Here is a 6299-nt window from a genome sequence, read left to right as displayed (position 1 = left end):
CTCTCTTCCCGTGCTCTCTCTCCTTTCCCCTCCTCTCGGTGCTCCTTCCTCCGACAAGAACACACACACACACACCCATGCCCACACCTATAACTCTTTTCTAACCCCGTGGCTGTGTTTTAGACGTCAAACCACGAAGAAATCACCTCGAAGACATTTCCCAGTTTTCCGGCGAGAACCGTCCCTTTCGAGGAGATTTTCGGCCAAACCACGGCGAGTTGGCCGGCGTGCAAGGTATCAATCTCTTTGTCTCGCTGAGTACTACAACTTTCCTTTTTGTTTCACCCAATTTCATTGAGTATTGAAGAAGTTATGCTCATTTGAATCTTACCCAGTTCCGGCGGACACCCGTGGCTTCCAGGCTGTTTTCCGGCCAACTCCGACCACGATGACGGGAACCAAGGGTATATTTCGATTCCTTACCTTCGGGGCTTCAATTTGGTATATTGATTGACATGTTTTGGTTGAGTTTTGAGCTCCAAAGGAGCTTGGGAATTTTCCGGCCGAGCTCCGGTGTTCTTCTCCGGGCACCCAGGCCTTCGGGCCGTTCTCCACACACACACACGGGCCTTAGGCCCGTTTGGTCTTTGGCCCAATACCCTCACCCTTTCCTTTTTTATTTTTAGTTATTTCATTTTAAAAACCCAAAAGGCCTTAGGGCCTTGGTTGCAGCCCAAACCCATTTCCCCTTTTTAATTAGGCCTTGGGCCATAAGGTTTCAAACCCAAACCCACTTTCCTTCTAACCCAAACCCAACCCACCTAAAACCTAAACCCAATTACCCTAACCCAAAACCCTAAAGCCCAAACCCGTTGACCCGTTGACCCGTGACCCGTGACCCGTGACCCGTTGACCCGGTCAAGGTCAACGTTGACTTTGACCGTTGACTTTTTGGGTTTTTGTGCGGGACCCCTCCTAGGCTAATTTCGACGTCCTGAACCCGTTTCCGATGTCCGTTTTCCCAAATTCAATCGTTTGAATAGAGTTTGACTAAATGTACCGTTTATGTGCTTAGGGGCGTTTAATTGTGGCGTTTCCATCTTCGCTAGTTGCGTGGCTCTTCGGCAGCTAAGTACTGTGAGTGGACCCCTTCTAAAAATGCATGTTTTAATGGTAGAATTGCATACACAGAAAAGCATGACTTTATGATTATGTTTTATGAACGTTTTGAAATAACATGCTTACTGAGGCTAGTTTGAATTATTACTATTTTTCCTATAACCCATGTTCTTATAGCATATCTGATGGATGACGATATGATATTTAGAACATGTTTAGAACACCTCTTTATAGTATAGATGATGGATGACTTTATACTATGAAGTTGATTTTCAATATATGTATGTTCACTGATTTTGTACTTACCTAGTGGTCCTTTCCGCTACGGGACGTAGGGATAGATCCGGTCCGTCCCGGGCGACGGTTTGGTGTTGGCATAGGGCCTGGAGTGTGTTTTCCTCTGACTGTCTGCTCAGAGACGGGGAGCCGGCAAGGGGCCTGAAGTGCATTTTCCTCTGACTGTGTGCTCAGAGACGGGGAGCCGGCATGGGGCCTGAAGTGTTATATCGGACATTCACTAGTGTTTATTATTTATGCGAGTTATGATTTGAGACATTGCACGACATGCTAGGTTTCGGAAAACCTATGTTTATCATTATATTTGTGTTTTCATAAAACCTGGGGGTTAGTATGTTGATAACTGTTTTATTATATATATATATCAACTTGGTCCACTCATGTTTGTTTTGCGCCCCCTTCAGGACTTAGAATCGAGGCATACAATCCCGACGTCCAGGCACTTCCGCATCGGCATCTTCGAGTCCTCTCGGTGTAGGACCCACTCCTTTGTTTCATTCAATTTTATATTATTTTCTTTTAGTGTTCTAGATTAGAGGTGTGCTCTGAACATGGTCCTTATTTGCATATTCATTATTCTTTTATATTTATAAACCTTATTTATCCCTTGTTTTCAGCATTTGCACTCAATAAATGGCTTTCGTCACCTTCGGGTGTCGGCCAGCACGTGCCTATCCTGGTATTTGGGGAATATCGGGGTCGGGGCGTGTCAATTGCATACCAACGTACATGATCATGAAAGGAGAAATAGATCAAGAATAAGTAATATAAATCTAATTAACATTGGATAATACCCACTATCTTAATTTGTACGACAATTACATTACATTGTTACATTAATAAAACGAGCAAAGGAAAGGCAAGGCTCACAATACTAGTTGGTATGTTTCACATCAAATGTATGAGCTAGCCGCCGCCAATCGCCGTTGAAACCAAAGTGTCCACGTGCATAACTGTTTCAAACCAGCCGACAGTTTTCCACCACAAAAAATGTCGAGCACAATCTTGCATAATAGGATGTTGATTTTACACATATTCAAACTCTAACTGATTTGCATTATTAATATATTACTTATCTTTAAAATCAGCCAAGAGGTTTAGCAGCAATGTGTGAAAACAAACATATGATCAGTTTGTTCATTTATCAACCAAAACTATAAGTATTTATATGGTCCGCGTTTTGGTCGGATTAATTTTCATTTATTCTTTCCCAAAGAAAGAATAAATACAAATTCGACTCCTAACAAATATAGGACTCCTAATATATCTATATATATATACATACACACACACAAAAACTTAGATTAGACCATATATCAAATATAATTACTTTTTTACCTCTTAAGAGCCTCCTGATTCTAGGCCATCTCATCCTCTTCAATTTCCGAATCGAGTAACTTAGTCATCCTAATAAATCATATATATATATATATATATATAAAGGGTAAATTCTCAGAAATTGAGCCCCATGTTTCGATCCTTGTCGAATGATTTGGTCAATTTCGTTACCTCTTCCCTCGGGTGGCGCGAGATGTCTGATCTAGAAACATAGCGGCCGGTTCATCCTTGCGGACCTCCATGGAAAACTGTGAGAGATTTTGAGGACCAAACTGCAAAAAATCGATTCGATTTTGGATCAGTCAGAGGGACTGGTCGAGAAGAAAAAGGTTTTAAATCTTATCGAAAAAGCACGTAGATCTGCTATAAAAAGAATGACTTGTGCAGGGTTGATTAAGGTTTTAGGTAGCCCACGGCAAGAAAGAGACTTGTTGTGAACGGTTGATTAGGGTTTTATATGTAGCTCACGCAAGAAAGAGACTGGTAGGAAAACAATAAAAATGGGGTATTGTTGGTAAGGTGTTTGGACGATTGGGCTCAGGGCCTACGTCATTAGTACTCAAACTCAAGCACATATATAACATTAAAACAGAAATCCCAATCCAAAACAGAAATATCTGCGTATTTGTATCTTCTGCCTTACTCCACGTTAATCGGGGTAAAAGATACATCCACTTGACATTCCTATTTCACTCGAATTGTAACACGAGAATTTGTTTCAACGCGTGAAGTGATGTCGGCCTGTGTTAAAAACTCAAAAACTTCCCCAAAACATGAGCACCAGAGCTCTCTGTAACCTCTCAAATTTGACGAAGCCTAAAACCATATATAGCAGTTTACTTGTTCATACTAATTGTACTTTCACACAACAGAAATTTGCTAGAGGCAGTTGGTTTTTACAGTAAAGAATGAGAAAGTGTAGGCACATACATAGGACGAATCATACCGACTTGTAATTTTTCTTAAACTATATGACAATCTATCTTAATATACGTTAGTGGAAAATGGGATTTGTTGCGATATACAAGGCTGCCTAATTATCACAAAACAATGAAGTCTTCTGGGGAACTAGTAAATCTTGCAATATATAACGCAACCAAGTTATCTGATGAGTCAATATTTTACTATATATTTTAACTTAGTCTTAGTAATAATTTATTGATTATTTTGGTGAGATTTTGATACTTTGAGTTATATTTCTTAATGTAGGACATTCGACTTCCTCTTGAGCATAAAGGAATTAAATGGACGAATTTTCGAGCGATTCCAATTGGAGTAGGTTCGTGAGTCTTTCAAGATGATTGTATCAAAGTTTCAGATTTTTCTACTTAGCCGTTTGACCGTGGCAATGAAATAAAGGCCTAGCGCAGCATTTCTAGATTAACGTTTTTGGATATTTTGGGTATTTTGAAGTTCAAGATGGCATATTTTAAGGAAGATTCCTTTTGAGGATTTGTAGGGGACGTCTTCAACTTTCAAAAGAGATATTTTAGGACCAAATCAGAGTTGATTTAGTCAGTCAAAAGTCTGATTTTCTGAGAAGTCCGAATTTTAGTTCAAATAGGAAGCCTTTTATTTCTTGTTTTATTATTTTATTATGTTTCCTAGTTTTATTCTAAGACTTTATAGGGTTTTATTTTGTAGTAGTATATATAAAGATATTTAGCATTAGGTTAAAAAAGACGAAAAGGGGGGGGGGGCAGGAGGAGGGGGAGAGAGAGGAGGAGACGCACTACTTTAGAGAGCAATTCAAGTTTGTTTTCAAGGTGTTTTTGTTTTCCATATTTTTAATGTGACAGCCTGTCCCGAATTATTTGTACCGTATGTATGAATTGACGATTTTGCCCTTGGTGGGTATTTGTCATTTTGGGTGGTTGTTTTGTTGTTTGGCTGACTGCATCTAGACCACACACACACTCTCATCCTCATCTCCTTCCCCCGTGTACCTTCTCTGTCTCGAACACACTTTCTCTCTCTCTTTTCTTCTCCATTTGTATGGACGAGACCCAAAACCCTTGTAAACGTTGCAGATTGAGGTGGAAAAGTATACCTTTGTGTTTGTGAGGACCATACGAGTTCAACCATACCAATTTCAGGTAAGGAATCCTTCGATTTCACGTCGAACCAAGAATCTCCGTTTTGGTCATTGTTCATGCACACGTGAAATGTTGTTTTTTAGGGAATTTGAAGTTTATAAGAAGCTTAGTGAGGTCCTTAGGAAACTCGGAGTGGTTAGTTGGAAGGATTTGGACGTCGGGATCGTGAGTTGCAAGTTTGGCCGATTTTCCTCGAATTTTTCCAGCGAGATCCTGTGATCTTTGAGGTTTCAAACAGGTATAACGTTGTTCTATTCATCTCCAGCTTTCCATTGGTGCAAATTTCATAGAAATTGGTGAAGAAACGAGTAAGAAACGAAGATTTGAAAATTTTCCAGTTTTCCGTCGATCGGCGATTCGCCAAAGAAGAAGACGGAATATTCTGACGCTGTCAGTCAGTTTTAAAGGAATCTGTTAGGGTTTAACGGAATATTCCTGACGGCGTTAACTAACGACGTCAGTGTGCCTGGCACGTGGCCGCGCGTGGAATGCGCCTAGGGCCGTGCCCTTGCCGGCGCGTGGAGCCTCGAAAAATTATTTTAAAAATATGGGGATGTTCGTGAGGTTGAGTAGATCACGTTGGTGTATTCACACACCCCATTTGAGCATTGTATGAGAAGTTATTACCTAATTTTGGTTATGTGTTTTAAATTGACGTTTTTATAGTTGTTTCGCATATAGGTGAGACCTATCCTGAGGACGAGCGCAGTCAATCGAGGCAAGGGGGTTACGACCCTTCCACATATTAGTGAGTGGGCTTTTGGTTTTCCGTATATACCTATATACTTGTGGTTTTTCCCAGAAAATGAAATGGAATGTTTATATGTTTTAAAATGCCATGCTTAGTGTGTGCCTATTTATTTATGCATTAGTAGTTGTATATATGTATGTTTGGTGCTACGGACGCACAGGTAAGTGTCAGGTAAGGTTATGGTTATGATTGTGAATTAGTGGTTATGTGAGATGCATAGAAAGCTCATAACCTGCATCCCCATTGTTAGTGCTCCCGCCCAGAGTAGGGCACAGTCCTTCACGTGATGTTCACCTCCCGCACCACACGCTCATCTTGGATCCAAGTTAGGTGCACAGTCCTGTCGTACAGACCACTATAGGTGGTTCCGACTCGTAGGTGACCCGCGATTATTCGCCCAGTCTTCACGTGATCGTAGTACTTAAGCGTATTTATTTACACCCAGTCCTGTCGTACAGACCACTTTAGGTGGTTCCGACTCGTGTGCAGGTATAGTTAGTGAGTTGGGGATTTGAACTCTAGATTCAGCCGTACAGGTCACGTTAGGTGACTCCAGCTGACATGTTACTTACATTGATTGACATTACCTGGGTTACTTACATTTTATGTGGAAGCATTCGACATGGCATATTTCTGAGTATGTTTTCGATATACGTGTATATTCTATTTTCTGGGAAACTATACAGGTTTTACGGCAAGGGGTTAGAACTTTTGTTAATGAAATGATTTTGAAAAGCTTTGTTTTTGCCCACTCACAC

The 6299-nt window shown here is 40.7% G+C and overlaps 1 long non-coding RNA gene across 2 annotated transcripts; it reads left to right on the top strand.

Annotated features, from left to right (window-relative positions):
- Nucleotides 1-2069, top strand: LOC137718784 (uncharacterized). 2 transcript variants are annotated; one of them, XR_011065930.1, is made up of 5 exons: nt 1-234; nt 336-404; nt 1016-1077; nt 1761-1830; nt 1974-2069. It is a non-coding gene; the product is annotated as an uncharacterized lncRNA (long non-coding RNA). The 2 variants fall into 2 exon arrangements; XR_011065929.1 differs by lacking the exon at nt 1974-2069 and having other exon boundaries at nt 1761-1959.
- The last annotated feature ends 4230 nt before the right edge of the window (nt 2070-6299 follow it).

The sequence above is a fragment of the Pyrus communis genome, chromosome 15, assembly GCF_963583255.1.
Source record: "Pyrus communis chromosome 15, drPyrComm1.1, whole genome shotgun sequence".
NCBI lineage: Eukaryota > Viridiplantae > Streptophyta > Magnoliopsida > Rosales > Rosaceae > Pyrus > Pyrus communis.
The sequence above is the reverse complement of the archived record's forward strand: the minus strand, read 5'-3'. Positions and strand labels throughout refer to the sequence as shown.